We start from the raw sequence: 19,724 nt of genomic DNA, 5'->3' as shown, positions 1-19,724 counted from the left end.
AAACAACGGGCTGTAATAGCGGCGCAAGAATGGCAGTAAGCATGGTGCGGTTGATAGATTGTAAGAAATGGAAGAAACGTTTAACCGAGGCCTCAGATGTTGGAATTCATCAAACAACATTTTGCAGAAAACGACGGTGGAAAAATTAACATTTGGAGATGTTGTGGATTGAACCCAGTACCTTACCATGGAGCTACATCCGCAACTAGTGTTTTGCTGTATTGAAGGATAGAAGGACTGGCAGCCTTATCTTTCTAATCTTCCTTTGTGTTCCAAGGCTATGCTGAAGTAGGAGCACCTGATACAACTGAGAGAAGAGAAGAATTCTGGGCTGGTCAATCCGAGAATAGAGAAAGTGGAAATGAAAACAAAGAGTTGGGGAATTTTTTGGCCTCTTCCCTCTAGGAAAAAGTAGAGTGAGTGGAGAGCTCACATCCGCCTTTATCATTATGGAGGGGTTAAAATCATAGAATATTACAGCACAACAGGGGCCATTCAGCCTGACGTGCCTGTGCCGGCTCTTTGAAAGAGCCTACCAATTTCCTCCAACACCCCAGCGTTTTTCCAACAACGCTGCGAATTAGTTCCCTTCAAACATATGTCTAATTGTCGTTTGAAGTTGCTGTCGAATCTGACTCCACTACCTTTTTAGGTAATGCGTCCCCGCACTTTAAAAACATCTGTGTGGCAATATATATTACATGTATGACGTCTGGTTACTTGTCAGAGGAATTAGTTTCTCTACCTGCTCTATCAAATCCCTTAATTATTATGCATATCTCTATGAAGCAACCCTTATTGGCATAGGGTCAAGCAATCAGAGAGTTAAATGCGTGGCTCAAAGAGTGGTGTGTGAAAAGTGGTTTTAATTCATGGGGCACAGGCACCAGAACTGAAGAATGAGAGATCTGTTCCATTGGGATGGGCTCCACTTATACCGGGCTGGGACCAGCATCCTGCCGAATCGAATAACTAGGGTTGGAGATAGGGCTTTAAACTAAAACAAGGAGTGGGAAGGATGAGTTGTGGGGGAATTTGGAAATCTAAAGAGAAAAGTCAAGGCCACACAGCAATGTAGTGATTGGGTAAAAATAAGCATAATGTAACAGGAAGGGACAGAATTTAATGGTACCACTGCAGAAGACAATAAGTTCAAAGCAGGGAATAGTGGTCAAAAATTAAAATAAACCTTCTTTATCTGAATGCATGAAACATTCGTAACAAGATAGACGAATTAGTGGCACAGAGATAAATGGGTTTGCTCTAATAGCCATTACAGAGATATGGTTGCATGGTGGCTAATGTTGGGAACTAAATGTTCCAGCATAATTGACGTTTCTAAAAGACAGCCAGAGGGGAAACGGAGGGGGAATGGCCCTCCTAATTTCAAGATGGCATAAGGAAAGTAGTGAGAAAGTAACTTGGCTCAGAAGATCAGAAAGTAGATTAAGTATGGGTGGAGATAAGGAATAACAAGGGACAGTAAACACCCGTAGGTGTAACATTTAGGCCACATAGGAGTAGCAATACCGTTGGACAGAATATTAATCAAGAAATAGTAGGAGCTTGCAACAAATGTAATGCAATGATATTGAGGGATGGTAATCTTCATATAGACTGGGGAAATCAAATTAGCAAAGGTTGTCTGGAGAAGGAGTTCATGGAATGCTTTCGGGACAGTTTCCCAGTATAATATGTCATGGAATCAACCAGGGACCAGACTGTTTTAGATCTTGTATTGTGTAATGCGACAGGGTTAATAAGCAGTCTCATAATAAAGGATTCTGTGGGGCAGAGTGATCATAATATGATGGAATTTTACATTACTTTTGAGGTGGATTTGCCTGAATCGGAAACTAGAGTTTTAAACTTAAATAAAACCAATTACGTAACTATGAGGGGTGAGAGGTAGAGGTAGATTGGGAAAATGTATGCCATTAGATAAGCAGTGTCTAGCACTTAACGAAATATTTCATAATTCTCAACAAGATACATTCCATTGTGAAACATAAACTCCACTGCAAAAGTGATCCAACCGTGGCTAATTAAAAAAAGTTAAGGATAGCATTAGATTGAAAGAAGAAGCTCATAATGTTGCAAATATTAACAGTAAGCCTGAGGATTGGGAGAGTGTCAGAAACCAGCAGATGTTGACCAAAAGTTAGATAAAAAGGGAAAAATTAGAATATGAGAAAACTAGCAAGAAATAGAAAAGCAGATTGTAAGAGTTCCTACAAGTATGTAAAAAGTGAAAGATTATCTCAAGTAATCGATGGCTTAGAGGTTGAGACAGGAGAAATTATTATGGGGAATAAGGAAATGGCAGAAACTTTAACAAATATTTTGTATCTGTCTTCACAGTAGAAGACACACAAAGCACACCGAAAATCGCGGGCAACTAATGGTGTAATGAGGGTCAGGAACTTAACTTAATTACTATAAGTAGAGAAAAAGTACAAGTGAAACTGCGGGTGTAAAATCCGACAAATCCCCTACAACTGACGGCCTACATCCAAGGTTCTAAAAGCGGTGGCTGAAGAGATAGTGGATGCATTGGTTTTGATATTTCAATATTGCCTAGACTCTCAAAAGGTTCCAGCGGATCGGAAGGTCGCAAATGTAACACTGCTATTCAAGGAAAGATGGAGAGAAACAACAGGGAACCACAGGTCAGTTAGCCTGACATCCGTTGTCGGAAAAATGCTGGAATCCATTGTTAAGGAAGTGGTATCAAGTCACTTAGAAAATCATAACTTTATTAGGCAAAGACAACATGGTTTTATGAAAGGGAAATAATTTTTGACAAAATTATTATAGTTTTTGGAGTATGTAAATACCAGAGTAGATAAAAGCGAACCAGTGCATATAGTATATTTGGATTGACAAAAGGCATTCGATAAGTTGCCATATAAAAGTGTATTACACAAGATTAGGGCTGATGGCTTGGGGGTAATTTAGTAGCATGGATAGAGGATTGGTTAATGGATAGAAAAAAGAGAGTACGTCTAAACGGACCTTTTTCAGGTTAGCAGGAAGTAACTAGTGGGGTATCGCAAGGAGCAGTGTTGGGGCCTCAACTATTTACAATTTATATTAATAATCTAGATGAAGGGACCGAAAATAATGTATCCAAGTTTGCTGATGACACAAAGCAGGGTGGGACAGTAAGCTGTGAGGAGAACACAAAGAGGAAGCAATGGGATATAGATAGACTAAGTGAATGGGCAGTAAGTTGACTGATGGAGTATAATGTAGAGAAATGAGAGGTTATTCACTTTGGTAGGAATAATAGAAAAACAGAATATTTTTTAAATGGTGAGAAACTTTCAAATGTTGGTGTTCAGAGAGATGTGGGTGTCCTCATGCAAGAAACACAGAAAGTTAGCATGCAGGTACAGCAAGCAATAAGAAAGGCAATTGGCATAGTGGCCTTTATTGCAAGGGGTTTCGAGTATAAGATAAGGAAGTATTGATACCATTGTACAGGGCCTTGGTGAGACCACACCTGGAGTACTGTGCACAGTTCTGGTCTCCTTATCAAAGGAAGGATATACTTGCCTTGGAGGCGGTGCAACATAGGTTCACTAAATTGATTCCTGGGATGAGAGTGCTGCCATATGATGAGAGATTGTGTAGGATGGGCCTATGCTCTCTGGAGTTTAGAAGAATGAAGGTGATCTCTTGAAACAATAAAGATTCAGAAGGGGATTGACAGGGTAGATGCTGAAAGGGGTATTCCACTGGCTGAAGTGTTTGGAATAAGGGGGCATAGTCTCAGGTTAATGGGTAGTCCATTTGAGACTGAGATGAGGAGGACATTTTTCACTCAAAAAGTTGTGAATCTTTATAATTCGCTGCCCCAGAGGGCTGCGAATGCTGAGTCTCTGAGTATATTCAAGGTTGAGATAGATATATTTTTGGACCCTCTGAGAATCAAGGGATAAGGCGATCGGGTGGGAAAGATGACTTGAGGTCAATGATCTGCCATGCTCTTATTGCATGACGGAGCAGGCTCCAGGGGTCGTATGGTCTAATACTGCTCTTGCTTCTTAAGTGTTTATGTTCTTATATTATTTTGTTAATCCTCTCTGCTCTAAGGAGAACAATACCAGGCTATCCAATTTCTCCAAATAACTGAAATCCCTTAACCCTGGTAGCATTCTCGTACATCTTCTCTGAGCCCTCTCCAAGGCCTTGCCATCCTTCCCAAAGTGTATGCCCATATTTGAATGCAATACTCCAGCTGAGGCTAACCAGTGTTTTATGAAGATCATAAAGCCATCAGTCGTGTTTTTTTAACTCTCTTAGGCCTATTAGAATTATTATTTAATGTGGCCACGTTTGGTTTAAACCGTTGATTTCTCTGGCTGCCATTTTTTTTTCTCCTTCCTGTCTTTTGCTTTTGATCTTGTTTCCCATTCCTCTGTCTTCCTGCTCAGGTACCCACCCCCCTGCCATTTTAGGTTATCCCCTCCCCCACAGCACTAGCAAAGACTCTCCCTAGGACATTGGTTCCAGCCCTGCCCAGGTGCAAACCGTCCGGTTTGAACTGGCCCCACCTCCCCCAGAAACGGATCCAATATCCCAGGAACATGAATCCCTCTCCCTGGCACCATTCCTCTAGCCACGTATTCATCTGAAGTATCCTTCTATTTATACTCTGACTAGCACGTGGCGCTGGTAGCAATCCTAATCTCCTAACTCCCTATATTACGCTTTTAGGACATCATCCCGCTTTTTAACTATATCCTTGGTGCCTATATGCACCACAACAACTGGCTGTTCACCCTCCCCTGCCAAGATGTTCTGCAACCGCTCGGAGACATCCTTGACCCTTGCACCAGGGAGGCTCGTTTGCGGCCGCAGAAACGACTATCTATTCCCCTTACAATAGAATCCCCTATTACTATAGCTCTACCCCTCTTTTCATTCCATTCTCTGCAGCAGATCCAACCCTGGTGCCAGGAAGTTGGCTGCTGCTGCCATCCTCTGATAAGCCATCCCCCCCAACTGTACTCAAAGTGGTGCATCTGTTGGAGAGGGGGATGGCCACAGGGGACGCCTGCACTACCTGCCTGGGCCTAGTACTCTGCCTGTTGGTAACCCATTCCCTTTCTTCCTGTCCAAAGTCTACCTGCGGTGCGTCCAACTCCGTAAACATGCTACTCACGATTCCCTGAGCATCGTGAACGCTCCACTATGCATCCAATCGCAGCTCCAGTGCCGCAATAACTTCGTCCAGCATGGTCATTGCTTCCAGTAAGGCTTGCTCCTGTTCCATTTCAGTCTTGCCTTAAATCAAAATGATATCCTGTCGCAGGGAAAATCACCAGGACATTCTAATAAACGTGGCGTTTTCCTGAGCAAACAACATGAGAGGGCTGTCCTATGATGAGAGATGGGCCTATATTCTCGGGAGTTTAGAAGAATGAAAGCTGATCTCATTGAACCATACAAGATTCTGAAAGGGATTGAAAGGGTAGATGCTGAGAGGTTGTTTCCCTTGGCTGGAGTGTCTAGAACTTGGGGGCATAGTCTCAGGATAAGGGTTAGGCCATTTAAGACCGAGATGAGGAGGAATTTCTTCACTCAGAGGATTGTGCATCTTTGGAGTACTCTGCCCCAGAGGGATGTGAATGCTGAGTGTTTGAGTATATTCAAGGCTGAGATAGATAGAGTATTACGGCTCAATGGGCCACATGGCTCTAACCACACACACTCATCAATACATAAAGAAGTAATGGAAAAGGTTTACTTCTCTAAAAATCCTGCTGCCGGTATCATGACTCGCACCAAGTTTCGTTCACCGACCACCCACTGTGCTCGCTGTCCTGCATTAGGTTACGGTCCAGCAACACCTCGATTTCAAAATTCTCTTGTTTTCAAATCTCTCCACGGGCTCGCCCCTCCTTTTCCTTGGAAACTCCAACCAACACACAGAGTACAACCAGTACACACTTCAAGGCCATGGAGAAACGCAGCGCGCTGCAGGTCACGTGCATCCGGCGATCCGGCATTTAAAGAGAAAAAACGTGCATGTGCTGAATTTTGAATAGGTCGCACAGCCCGTTGATGGGCCGGGCGGGACAAAGCAACAAATTAGAGGGACCATTGCCTATAACTCCCCGAGATCATATAATAGAATGGTTGCAGCACAGAAGGAGGACATTCGGCCTGTCGAGACCGTGCCGGCTCTCTGAAACAGCACTTCCGCTATTCCCACACCCCCACCGTTTCCCCGTAGCCCTGCATTTTTTTTCCTTTCAGGTCCATATCGAATTCCCTTTTGAAAGCCACAAATGAATCTGCCTGCAGCACCCTTTCAGGCAGTGAATTCCAGATGCTATCCACAGGATACATAAACAATTTCCCCTCATGTTGCCTTTGATCTCTGTGCTCCTATTTTGTGTATACCTATTTTATTTGCTTCAGCTTTGACGGGTGTGCTTTCAGCTGCCGAGGCCCTAAAATCAGGAATACCCTCCCGAAACTGCGCCACTTCTCTGTCTCTCCTCCTTTAAGACGCTCCTTAAAACCTAATTTTTCGACCAAGCTTTTGGGCATGTATCCTAAAATCTGAAATACAGAAGCAAAATACTGCGGTTGCTGGAATTCTGAAATAAAAACCGAAAATGCAGCAAATACACAGCAAGTCCTGCAGCATCTGTGGAGAGCGTAACAGAGTTGTTGGAGAGAAGAGCAGAACTTCATCAATGTGGGCATTCTTAAAACAGAACTGGCAGTAAATTAAACACTAATACAGTTCTGACGAAGGGTCATCGACCTGAAAAGTTAACCCTGTTTTTCTCTCTCCACAGATGCTGCATGACCTGCTGAGTATTTCCAGCATTTTCTGTTTTTATGCCCTAATAACTTCTTGTGCGGCAGGGTGTGAAATTGTGTTTGATTACGCTCCTGTGGAGTGCCTTGGGACGCTTTACTACATTAATGGTGCTATATAAATACACGATAACAAGTCAATAAGGAGGAACTGTTTCCAGTGTCAGTTACAGGGGCATCAGAATTAAGAAAATTTGCAAAAAACCCGTAGGATGTTTCCCTGCCTCGCCCTCGAGAAGGTGCAGAAAAGTGATGCAACAAATTGTTGTGAGTGCCTGCAATGCTCTGCCTGAAAGGTTGGTGGAAGAAATTGAATAGTAATGTGGAAAAGTTAATTTGGATAATATTTGAAGGGAAAATAAATGCAGGGATTTAGTGAAAGAACAAAGGAATATGATTAATTGGATAGCCCTTTGAAAGAGGCAGCAGAGGTAGGTTGGGCAGAATGACCTGGTTCTGTGCTGTTTCATTGTTTCTGTAGTTAACAAGGTTAAACATTTTGCCAAAGTGCAGATTCGGCAGGCAGATTTGAAATTCGGGTTGTATGCGGTGTGGACTTGTAAGTGTAAATAATTTTTGATTTTTTGTGCAAAATATGTAATTTCTTAGTTGTAAGGATGTATATCAATGTGAACGTAGAGAGAAATTGAAATGTGAGCTTTGGGAATCGCTTATGAGTCAATTTGAATAGGCTGTGTTTTGGAGAAAGGCCCTTTTGTATCACAGCTCCCTCTGCCGCGAATAAAGCAAAGTTAACATTGAACGCAAAATAACAGTGCATTTGAGAACTTATTTGAAAGTCTAACTTTAATTGTAAAGCTAGGGGGGAGCAGGAACGCAGTATTCACTATCACAAATTTTGCAGTCGAGTATCCCGCATTTGAGGACATCGCAGGCGTCAGCACACCCGAAATGCATGGGCTAGACTCGTCCTGTAAAAATCACCTTCATGATCATGGTCACTCTCCCCTGCCAGGTAAGTATGCTTTCCATTGGCACACATTGCCTTGCCACATCATTCACTGCCTCTTACCGTCTCAACGATTAATTTTTTTTAACCAAAATTCCCCCTTCATTCAGGAAGTGCTGCTGTTTTCTCATGTCGATTCTGCTAAAATATTGCATTATATAATGATATACCCTTTGACATAACGCTGCAATAATTAAGAGCCAGGCATTTATATTTGCATGTTGCCCTGAAAAGGAAACGAATGCTCCCTCAGTATCTATTCTTCAGGCCACGGAATGTTTTCTGGAAATAAATCTCTCCTTATATGTATTGGATCTGCAGTAAATATTTGTCATATCTTCACATGAACAATAATTCAGAATCTGATGTGTTTGAAAAAGCAATTTTCAACTTTTGCCCATAAAGACCGACAGGGACATAGTGAGGTTCTGGCCCATCAAGTCTTCCTCACTTGTCACATTCACTCACACTGGTTGAAATGTTTCACCAATAAACCTACATTCTTTTGTCTAAGCGGGTTTCACATTGTTGTCTTATAATAGTCCTGTGAAGTGTCTTGGGACGTTTTAACTATTTTAAAGGCTCTATATAAATACAAGTTGTTGTTGTCGTTTGTAATCTTTCTCACTCTTTTCAGTATGATCATTCAGTATAAGCATAGTCGTTAAATGATATAAGGAAAAGCCACATTAACAGCTTAGAGACGGAGGTAGATAATAAATGTCCCTTTATGTTGTTATATGTAACGGAGACACTGGAAATATTGAAGTATTCGAGGCAACAGTGCAGCAATCCTAACTTCCTCCAGCATGGTCAGTGCTTGCAGTAAGGCTTTCTCCTGTTCCATTTCAGTCTTGCCTTAAACCAAAAAGATGTCCTGTAGCAGGGAATATCATCAGGACATTCTAATAACCGTGGAGTTTTCCTGAGCAAACAGCAGGAGAGGGCTGTCCTATGATGAGTGATGGGCCTATGCTCTCGGGAGTTTAGAAGAATGAGAGGTGATCTCATTGAACGAGACAAGATTCTGAAAGGGATTGAAAGGGTAGATGCTGAGAGGTTGTTTCCCTTGGCTGGAGTGCCTAGAATTTGGGGGCATAGACTCAGGATAAGGGTTAGGCCATTTAAGACTGAGATGAGGAGGAATTTATTCTCTCGGAGGGTTGTGCATCTTTGCAATTCTCTACCCCAGAGGGATGAGAATGCTGAGTGTTTGAGTATATTAAAGGCAGAGATAGATAGATTATTACGGCTCAATGGGCTACATGGCTCTAACCACACGCACTTATCAATACATAAAGAAGTAACAGAAAAGTGTTACTTCTCCAAAAACCCTGCTGCCCATATCGTGATTCGCAGCAAGACTCGTTCACCCATCACCCCCTCTGCACCCTCACCTGCATTGGGTCACGGTCCAGCAATGCCTCGATTTTAAAGTTCTCTTGTGTTCAAATCCCTCCACGGGCTCACCCCTCACTTTCCCTGTAACTTCCAACCAATACACACTACAACCAATAGGCACTTCAAGGCGGCGCAGAAACGCAGCGTGCTGCAGGGCCCGTGCATCCGGTGAGTCGGCATTTAAAGAGAAAAAACGTGCACGTGCTGATTTTTGAATAGGTCGCACAGCCCGTTGACGGGGCCGGGCGGGCCAAAGCATAAATTAGATGGACCATTGCCTACAACTCTCCGAGATCATATAATAGAATGGTTGCAGCACAGAAGGAGGCCATTCGGCCTGCCGAGATTGTGCCGGCTCTCCGAAACAGCACTTCAGCTAGTCTCCCTCCCCCACCCTTTCCCCGTAGCCCTGTAAATGTTTTCCTTTCACGTCCATATCCAATTCCCTTTTGAAAGCCACAATTGAATCTGCCTCCAGCACCCTTTCAGGCAGTGAATTCCAGATGCTATCCATACGCTACATAAACAATTTTGCCTCAAGTTGCCTTTGATCTCTGTGCTCCTGCAATTCGGGCCTCTTGCGTATTTCTATTTTATTTTCTTCGCCGTTGACGGGCGTGCTTTCAGCTTCCTAGGCACTAAAATCAGGAATTCCCTCCCGAAACTGCGTCACTTCTCTGTCTCTCCTCCTTTAAGACGCTTCGTAAAACATAACTTTTCAACCAAGCTTTTGGTCATCTGCCTTAATATCTCAAATACAAAAGCAAAATACTGCGGATGCTGGAAATCTGAAAAAAAAAACAAAATGCTCCAAATACACAGCAAGTCAGGCAGCATCTTTGGAGTGAGTAACAGAGTTTTTCGAGAAAGGAGCAGAAATTCTTCAACGTGGGCATTCTTAAAAGTGAAGTGGCAGTGAATTAAACTGTAATACAGTTCTGACGAAGGGTCATCGACCTGAAACGTTAACCCTGTTTTTCTCTCTCCACAGATGCTGCCTGACCTACTGAGTATTTCCAGCATTTTCTGTTTTTACGTCCTAACATCTTCTTGTGACCCAGGGTGTGAAATTTTGTTTGATAACGCTCCTGTGGAGTGGCTTGGTACGTTTTAATACATTAATGGTGCCATATAAATACAAGATAACAAGTCAATAAGGAGAAACTGTTTCCAGTGTCATTTACAGGGGCAACAGATTTAAGAAAATTTGCAGAAGAACCAGTAGGATGTTTCCCCACCTCCCCCTCGAGAAGGTGAAAAAAGTGATGCAGAAAATTGTTGTGAGTGCCTGCAATGCTCTGCCTTAAAGGGTGGTTAAAGGTAATTGAATAGTAATGTTGAAAAGGTAATTTGGATAATATTTGAAGGTAAAATAATTGCAGGGATTTGGTGAAAGAACAGAGGAGTATGATTAATTGGATAGCCCTTTGAAAGAGCCAGCAGAGGAACGATGGGCCGAATGACGTGTTTCTGTGCTGTATCATTGTTTCTGTAGTTAACAAGGTTAAACATTTTGCCAAAGTGCAGAGTTGTCAGGCAGATTTGAACATCTGGTGGTACGCGGTGTGGACTTGTAAGTGCATAATTTTAGATTTCTTGCGCAAAATATGTAATTTATTAGTTGTAAGGATGAATATCAACGTGAGCGTAGAGAGAAATTGAAATGTGAATTTTGGGATTCGCTTATGAGTCAATTTGAAAAGGCTGTGTTTTGGAGAAAGGCTCTTTTGCATCACAACTCTCTCTGTCGGGAATAAAGCAAAGTTAAAGTTGAAAGCAAAATAACAGCGCATTTGAGAGCTGAGTTGAAAATATAACTTTAATTGTAAAGTCAGGAGAGAGCGCGAATGCAGTCCACCACTACCACAAATTTTACAGTCAAGTAACCCGCATTTGAGGACATCGCATGCGTCAGCACACCCAAAGTACGATGGACTAGCCTCAGCCTGGGAGAACCACCTTCATAATCATGGTCTCTCCACTGCCAAGTAAAGGTGCTTTCCATACATTGGCTCGCCACTTCATTCACTGCCTCTTACTGTCTCGGTGACACATTTTTTAAATCAAAATTCCCCTTCATTCAGAAAGTGCTGCTGTTTTCTCATGTCGATTCTGCTAAAATATTGCATTATATAATGATATACCCTTTGACGAAACTCTGCAATAACAAAGAGCCGGATATGCATAGTTGCCTATTGTCATTAAAAGGAAACGAACGCTCCCTCAGTAACTTTTCTTCAGGCCACGGAAAGTTATCTGGAAATAAATCTCTCCTTATATGTATTGCATCTGAAGTAATAATCTGAAGTTTGTCTTATCTTCACATGAACAATAATTCGGAATCTGATGTGTTTGAAAAAGCAATTTTCAAGTTTTGCCCATAACGACCGATAGGGACAACGTGAGGTTTTGGCCCATGAAGTCTTCATGACTTGTCACATTCACTCGCTGTGGTTGAAATGTTTCACCAATAAACCTACCTCCTTCTGTTTGAGTGTGTTTCACATTGTTTCTTATTCTAGTCCTGTGAAGTGTCTTGGGACGTTTTAACTATGTTAAAGCGCTATATAAATACAAGTTGTTGTTGTCGTTTGCAATCTTTCTCACTCTTTCAGTATGATCATTCATTATAATCATACTGATTAAATGATATAAGGAAAAGCCACATTAAGAGCTTAGGGACGGAGGTGGATAATAAATGTCCCTTTATGTTGTTATATGTAAGGGAGACACCGGAAATATTGAAGTATTCGAGCCAACAGTGCAGCAATCCTAACTTCCTCCAGCATGGTCAGTGCTTGCAGTAAGGCTTTCTCCTGTTCCTTTTCAGTCTTGCCTGAAATCAAAATGATGTCATGTAGCAGGGGCTATCACCAGGACATTCGAATAACCGTGGCGTCTTCCTGAGCATACAACATGAGAGGGCTGTCCTATGATGAGAGATGGTGATATACTCACGGGAGTTTAGAAGAATGAGAGGTGATCTCATTGAACCAGACAAGATTCTGAAAGGGATTGAAAGGGTAGATGCTGAGAGGTTGTTACCCTTGGCTGGAGTGCCTAAAACTTGGGGGCATAGACTCAGGATAAGGGTTAGGCCATTTAAGACTGAGATGAGGAGGAATTTCTCCACTCAGAGGGTTGTGCATCTTTGGAATTCACTGACTCAGAGGGTTGTGAATTCTGAGTGTTTGAGTATATTCAAGGCTGCGATAGATAGATTATTACGGCTCAATGGGCCACATGGCTCTAACCACACGCATTCATCAATACATAAAGAAGTAACAGAAAAGGGTTACCTCTCCAAAAATCCTGCTGCCCGTATCGGGACTCACACCAAGTCTCGCTCACCCATCACCCCCTGTGCTCGCTCACCTGCACTGGGTCACGGTCCAGCAACGCCTCGATTTTAAAATTCTCTTGTTTTCAAATCCCTCCACGGGCTCGCCCCTCCCTTTCCCTGTAACCTCCAACCAATACACACTACAACCAATACATACATAGATACATACATGGAAGATAGGAGTAGCAGTAGGCCTTTTGGCCCTTCGAGCCTGCTCCGCCATTCAATTAGATCATGGCTGATCATCCAAATTCAGGACCCGGTCCCTGCCTTCTCCCCATATCCCTTGATCACTTTAGACTTAAGAAATATATCCAACTCTTTCTTGAATATAATTAATGAACTGGCCTCCACCGCCCTCTGTGGCAGAGAATTCCACAGGTTCACCACTCTCTGGGTGAAGAAATTCCTCCACATTTCAGTCCTAAATGGCTTACCCCTTATCCTTAGACTATGACCTGTGGTTCTGGACTCCCCGGCCATCAGAAACATCCTTCCTGCATCTAGTCTGTCCAGGCCTGACAGAATTTTATAGTTTTCGATGAGATACCCTCTCAATCTTCTAAACTCCAGTGAGTATAAGCCCAATCGACACAATCTCTCCTCATACGTCATTCCTGCCATCCCAGGTATCAGCCTGGTGAATCTTCGCTGCACTCCTTCCATGGCAAGCACGTCCTTCCTCAGGTAAGGCGATCAAAACTGCACACAATACTCAAGGTGTGGTCTCACCAAGGCCCTGCACAACTGCAGCAAGACATCGTTGTTCTTGTGCTCGAACCCTCTTGCTACGAAGGCCAACATACCATTTGCCTTCTTAACCACCTGCTGCACCTGCATGCTTACCTTCAGCGACTGGTGTACAAGAACACCCAGGTCTCTTTGCACTTCCCCTTCTCCCAATCTATTACCATTCAAATATTAATCTGCCTTCCTGTTTTTGCCACCAAAGTTGATAACCTCACATTTATCCACATTATAGTGCATTTGCCATGTTTCTGCCCAATCACCCAGCCTGTCCAAATCGTGCTGGAGTTTCACGACATCCTCCTCACAGCATACCCTCCCCCCCAGCTTTGTGTCGTCTGCAAATTTGGAGATATTACATCCAATTCCCTCGTCCAGATCATTAATATATATTGTAAACAGCTGGGGTCCTAGGACCAAACCTTGCGGTACCCCACTAGTCACTGCCTGCCACTCGGAAAACGTCCCATTTATTCCAAATCTTTGCTTTCTGTCCGCCAACCAGTTCTCTATCCAAGTCAATACCTTGCCCCCAATCCCATGTGCCTTAATTTTGCACGCTAATCGCTTATGCGGGACCTTATCGAAAGCCTTCTGAAAGTCCAAATATACCACATCCACTCGTTCTCCCTTATCTATTTTACCAGTTACCTCCTCAAAAAATTCCAGTAGTTTAGTCAAGCATGATTTACCTTTTGTAAATCCATGTTGACTTTGTCTGATCCAGTCACTGCTTTCCAAGTGCTCTGCTATTACATATTTTATAAAGTACTCTAGCATTTTCCCCACTACCGATGTCAAGCTTACCGGTCTATAATTCCCCGCCTTTTCTCTACCATCTTTTTTGAATAGTGCGGTAACATTAGCTACCCGCCAATCCATGGGTACCATTCCAGAGTCTATCGAGTTCTGGAAGATGACCAGCAATGCATCTACTATTTCTCGGGCCACTTCCTTAAGTTACCTGGGATGTAGATTATCAGGCCCTGGGGATTTATCGGCCTTCAGTCCCATCAATTTTCCTAACACAATTTCCCTACAAATACTGATTTTTTCAGTTCCACCCTTTCATCAGACCCTATGTTCATCGGATACACACTTCAAGGCCGCGCAGAAACGCAGTGCGCTGCAGGTCCCGTGCATCCGGTGAGCCTTAAAGAGAAAAAATATGCACGTGCTGAATTTTGAATAGGTCGCACAGCCCGTTGACGGGGTCGGGCGGGCCAAAGAAACAAATTAGAGGGACCATTGCCTACAAATCTCCGAGATCATATAATAGAATGGTTGCAGCACAGAAGAAGGCCATTCGGTCTGTCGAGACCGTGCCGGCTCTCTGAAACAGCATTTCAGCTAGTCCCACTCCCCCGCCCTTTGCCTGTAACCCTGTATTTTTTTTCCTTTCAGGTACATATCCAATTCCCTTTTGTCAGCCACAATTGAATCTGCCTGCAGCACCCTTTCAGGCTGTGAATGCTAGATGTTATCCACACGCAACAGAAACAATTTTCCCTCATGTTGCCTTTGAACCCTGTGCTCCTGCAATTCGGGCCTCTTGCGTATTCCTATTTTATTTGCTTCACCGTTGATGGGCGTGCTTTCAGCTGCTTAGCCCCAAAATCAGGAATTCCCTCCCAAAGCTGCGCCACTTCTCTGTCTCTCCTCCTTTAAGGCGCTCCTTAAAGCCTAACATATCGATCAAGCTTTTGGTCATCTGTCCTAATATCTCAAGTACAAAAGCAAAATACTGTGGCTGTTGGAAATCTGAAATGAAATCCGAAAATCCTGCACATACACAGCAAGTAAGGCAGCATCTGTGGAGAGAGTAACAGAGTTGTTGGAGAGAAGATGCAGAACTTCAGCAATGTGGGCATTCTTAAAAGAGTAGTGGCAGTGAATTAAACAGTAATGCGGTTCTGACGAAGGGTCATCGACCTGAAACATTAACTCTGTTTTTCTCTCTCCACAGATGCTGCCTGACCTGCTGAGTATTTCCAGCATTTTCTGTTTTGCTGTCCTAATATCTTCTTATGCGGCAGTGTGAAATTTTGTTTGATAATGCTCCTGTGGAGTGCCTTCGGATGTTTTACTGCATTAATGGTGCTATATAAATATAAGATAACAAGTCAATATAGTGAAACTGTTTCCAGTGTCAGTTACAGGGGCAACATATTTAAGAAAAGTTGCAAAAGAACCAGTAGGATGTTTCCCCGCCTCCCCCTCGAGAAGGTGAAAAAAAGTGATGCAGAAAATTGTTGTGAGTGCCTGCAATGCTCTGCCGGAAAGGGTGGTTGAAGCAAACTGATAGTAATGTTGAAAAGGTAATCTGGATAATATTTGAATGTAAAATTTTTGCAGGGAATTGGTGAAAGAACAGAGGATTATAATTAATTGGATAGCCGTTTGAAAGAGCCAGCAGAGATACGATGGACCTGGTTCTGTGCTGTATCAATGTTTCTGCAGTTAACAAGGTTAAACATTTTGCCAAAGTGCAGAGTTGGCAGGCAGCTTCGAAAATCTGGTTGTAAGCGGTGTGGACTTGTAAGTGTAAATAATTTTAGATATTTTGTGCAAAATATGTAATTTCTCAGTTGTCAGGATAAGTATCAACGTGAGCGTAGAGAGAAATTGAAATGTGAGCTTTGGGAATCGCTTATGAGTCAATTTGAATACGCTGTGTTTTGGAGAAAGGCCGTTTTGTGTCACAGCTCCCTCTATCGGGAATAAAGCAAAGTTAGGATTGAAAGCAAAATAACTGTGCATTTGAGAGGTCAGTTGAAAAATCTAACTTCAATTGTAAAGCCAGTGAAGAGCGCGAACGCAGTGCCCGGCTATCAGAAATTTTGCAGTCGAGTATCCCGCATTTGGGGACATCACAGGCGTCAGTACACCCGAAGTACAATGAGCTAACCTCACCCTGGCAAAACTACCTTCTTGATCATGGTTTCTCCCCTGCCAGGTAAGTAAGTTTTCCAGGTGCACACACTGCCTCGCCACATCTTCCACTGCCTCTTACCGGCTCAACGACTCCTTTTTTTAAATCACAATGTCCATTCATTCAGAAAGTGCTGCTGTTTTCTCCTGTCGATTCTGCTAAAATATTGCAATATATAATGCTGTGCCCTTTGACAAAACGCTGCAATAATGCAGAGCCGGCAATGCAAATTCGCTCATTTCCCTTAAAATGAAACAAACGCTCACTCACTAACTTTCTTACGGCTGCAGAATGTTTTCTGGAAATAAGTCTCTCCTTATATTTATTGCATCTGAAGTAAATGTTTGTCATATCTTCATATGAACCATAATTCGGAATCTGGTGTGTTTGAAAAAGCAATTTTCAGGTTTTGCCCATAAGGACCGAAAGGGACATAGTGAGGTTCTGGCCCAGCAAGACTTCATCACTTGTCACATTCACTCACTGTGGTTGCAATATTACACCAATAAACCTACCTTCTTTTTTTTAAGCGGGTTTCACATTTTTTGTCTTATTTACTTTTTTACTACGTTAAAGACGCTATAGAAATAAAATTTGTTGTTGTTTGCAATCTTTCTCTTTATTTTCAGTCTGATCATTGTCCTCATAGTGATTAAATGATATAAGGAAAAGCCACATTCAGAGCTGAGAGACGGAGGTGGAAAATAAATGTTTCTTAATGTTGTTATATGTAAGGGAGTCACTGGAAATATTGAAGTATTCGAGCCAACAGTGCAGCAAACCCAACTTCCTCCAGCATGGTCATTGCTTCCAATAAGGCATTCTCCTGTTCCGCTTCAGTCTTTCTTTAAATCAAAATGATGTCCTGCAGCAGGGAATATCACCAGGACCTTTTAAGAACTGTGGCATTTTCCTTTGCAAACAACATCAAAGGGCTGCCCTATGATGAAAGGTTGTTTAGAACAGGTAGATAAGGTGGTTAAAAAGGCATATGGGATACTTGCCTTCACTAGCCAAGGCATAGAATATAAGAGCAGGGAGGTTATGATGGAGCTGTACAAAACGCTGGTAAGGCCACAGCTGGAGTACTGTGTGCAGTTCTGGTCGCCTCACTATAGGAAGGATGTGATTGCTTTGGAGAGGGTGCAGAGAAGATTCACCAGGATGTTACCTGGGATGGAGCGCCTCAGCTATGAAGAAAGACTAAACAGGCTGGGGTTGTTTTCCTTGGAGCAAAGAAGGCTGAGGGCGGACCTGATTGAGGTGTACAAAATGATGAGGGGCATAGATAGGGTAGTTAAAGAGGAACTTTTCCCCTTAGTAGGGGGGTCAATAACAAGGGGGCATAGATTCAAGGTAAGGGGCAGGAGGTTTAGAGGGGATTTGAGGAGGAACTTTTTCACCCAGAGGGTGGTTCGGATCTGGAACTCACTGCCTGAAAGGGTGGTAGAGGCAGGAACCCTCACAACATTCAAGAAGCATTTGGATGAGCACTTGAAATGCCATTGCATACAAGGCTATGGACCAAATGCTGGAAAATGGGATTAGATTGGACAGGGCTTGATGGACGGCGCAGACACGATGGGCCGAAGGGCCTCTTTCTGTGCTGTATAACTCTATGGTCTATGGCCTATGGCCTAGAATGGGCCTATACTCCCGGGAGTTTAGATGAATGAGAGGTGATCTCATTGAACCAGACAAGATTCTGAAATGCTTTGAAAGGGTAGATGCTGAGAGGTTGTTTCCCTTGGCTGGAGTGTCTAGAACTAGGGGGCATAGTCTCAGGATAAGGGGTAGGCCATTTAAGTCAGAGATGAGGAGGAATTTCTTTACTCAGAGGGTTGTGCATCTTTGGAATTCTCTGCCCTCGTGGGCTATGAATGCTGAGCGTTTGAGTGTATTCAAGGCTGTGATCAAAAGATTTTTATGGCTCAAGGGGATGCATGGCCTACTCCTGCTCTAACCACACGCACACATCAATAAATAAAGAAGAAACGGAAAGGGTTACTTCGCCAAAAACCCTGCTGCGCATATCATGACTCACAGCAAGTCTCGTTCACTCATCACCCCCTCTGCTCGCTGACCTGCATTGGGTCACGGTCCAGCAACGCCTCGATTTTAAAATTCACTAGTTTTGAAATCCCTCCACGGGTTCGCCCCTCCCTTTCACTGTAACCTCCAACCAATACACACTATAACCAATATACACTTTAAGGCCACGCAGAAATGCAGCGTGCTGCACGTCCCACGCATACGGTGAGCCGGCATTTAACGAGAAAGAACATGCATGTGCTGAATTTTGAATAGGTCTCACAGCCCGTTGACGGGTCGGCCGGGCCAAAGAAACAAATTAGAGGGATCAATGTTTACAACTCTCCGAGATCATATAATAGAATGGTTGCAGCACATAAGGAGGCCATATCGACCTTTCGAGCCCGTGCCGTCTCTCTGAAACAACACTTCAGCTAGCCCCACTCTTCCACACTTACCCCGTAGCCCTGCAATTTTTTTCCTTTCTGGTCCATATCCAATTCCCTTTTGAAAGCCACAATTGAATCTGCCTCCAGCACATTTTGTGGCAGTGAATTCCAGATGCTATCCACACTCATCATAAAAAAAGTTCTCTCATGTTGTCTTTTATCTCTGTGCTCTGCAATTCGGGCTTCTTGCGTATTCCTACTTTATGCTCACATTTATATTCATCCTTACAACTGAGAAATTACATATTTTTCCACAAAAAATCAAAACTTATTCACACTTACAATTCCTCATCGCGTACAACCAGATTTTCAAAGCTGCCTGCCAACTCTGCACTTCGGCAAAATGTTTAACCTTGTTAACTACAGAAAAAATGATACAGCACAGAACCAGGTCATTCAGCCCATCGTACCTCTGCTGGCTCTTTCAAAGGGCTATCCAATTAATCATACTCCTCTGTTCTTTCACCAAATCCCTGCAATGATTTTACCTTCAAAGATTATCCAATTTACCTTTTCAACATTACTATTCAATTTGCTTCAACCACCCTTTCAGGCAGAGCATTGCAGGCACTCACAACTATTTTCTGCATCACTTTTTTCACCTCGAGAGGGAGGTGGGGAAACATCCTATTGGTTATTTTGCAAATTTTCTTAAATCTGTTGCCCCTGTAACTGACACTGGAAACAGTTTCTCCTTATTGACTTGTTATCTTGTATTTATATAGCACCATTAATGTAGTAAAGCGTCCCAAGGCACTCCACAGGAGCGTTATCAAACAAAATTCACATCCTGCCGCACAAGAAGGTATTAGGACATAAAAACAGAAAATGCTGGAAATGCTCAGCAGGACAGCCAGCATCTGTGGAGAGAGAAAAACATGGTTAAAGTTTCAGTTCGATGACCCTTCGTAAGAACTGTATTACTGTTTAACTCACTGCCACTTCTCTTTTAAGAATGCCCATATTGATGAAGTTCTGCTCTTCTCTCCAACAACTCTGTTACTCTCTCCA

The 19,724-nt window shown here is 43.0% G+C and overlaps 3 non-coding genes across 3 annotated transcripts; all 3 read right to left on the bottom strand.

The window, feature by feature from the left end:
* Positions 1-7,665: 7,665 nt before the first annotated feature.
* LOC147087750 (U1 spliceosomal RNA) lies at positions 7,666-7,824 on the bottom strand. Its single transcript, XR_015075464.1, has one exon. It is a non-coding gene; the product is annotated as a U1 spliceosomal RNA (small nuclear RNA).
* Positions 7,825-11,043: 3,219 nt separating this feature from the next.
* Positions 11,044-11,207, bottom strand: LOC147087749 (U1 spliceosomal RNA). Its single transcript, XR_015075573.1, has one exon. It is a non-coding gene; the product is annotated as a U1 spliceosomal RNA (small nuclear RNA).
* A 4,893-nt stretch (positions 11,208-16,100) lies between these two features.
* Positions 16,101-16,265, bottom strand: LOC147087748 (U1 spliceosomal RNA). The gene has a single exon (XR_015075503.1). It is a non-coding gene; the product is annotated as a U1 spliceosomal RNA (small nuclear RNA).
* Positions 16,266-19,724: the final 3,459 nt, after the last annotated feature.

This window comes from Somniosus microcephalus, unplaced genomic scaffold (genome assembly GCF_052327205.1).
Source record: "Somniosus microcephalus isolate GS21.2 unplaced genomic scaffold, FLI_Smic_1.0 unresolved_chr5, whole genome shotgun sequence".
Classification (NCBI taxonomy): domain Eukaryota; kingdom Metazoa; phylum Chordata; class Chondrichthyes; order Squaliformes; family Somniosidae; genus Somniosus; species Somniosus microcephalus.
The sequence above is the reverse complement of the archived record's forward strand: the minus strand, read 5'-3'. Positions and strand labels throughout refer to the sequence as shown.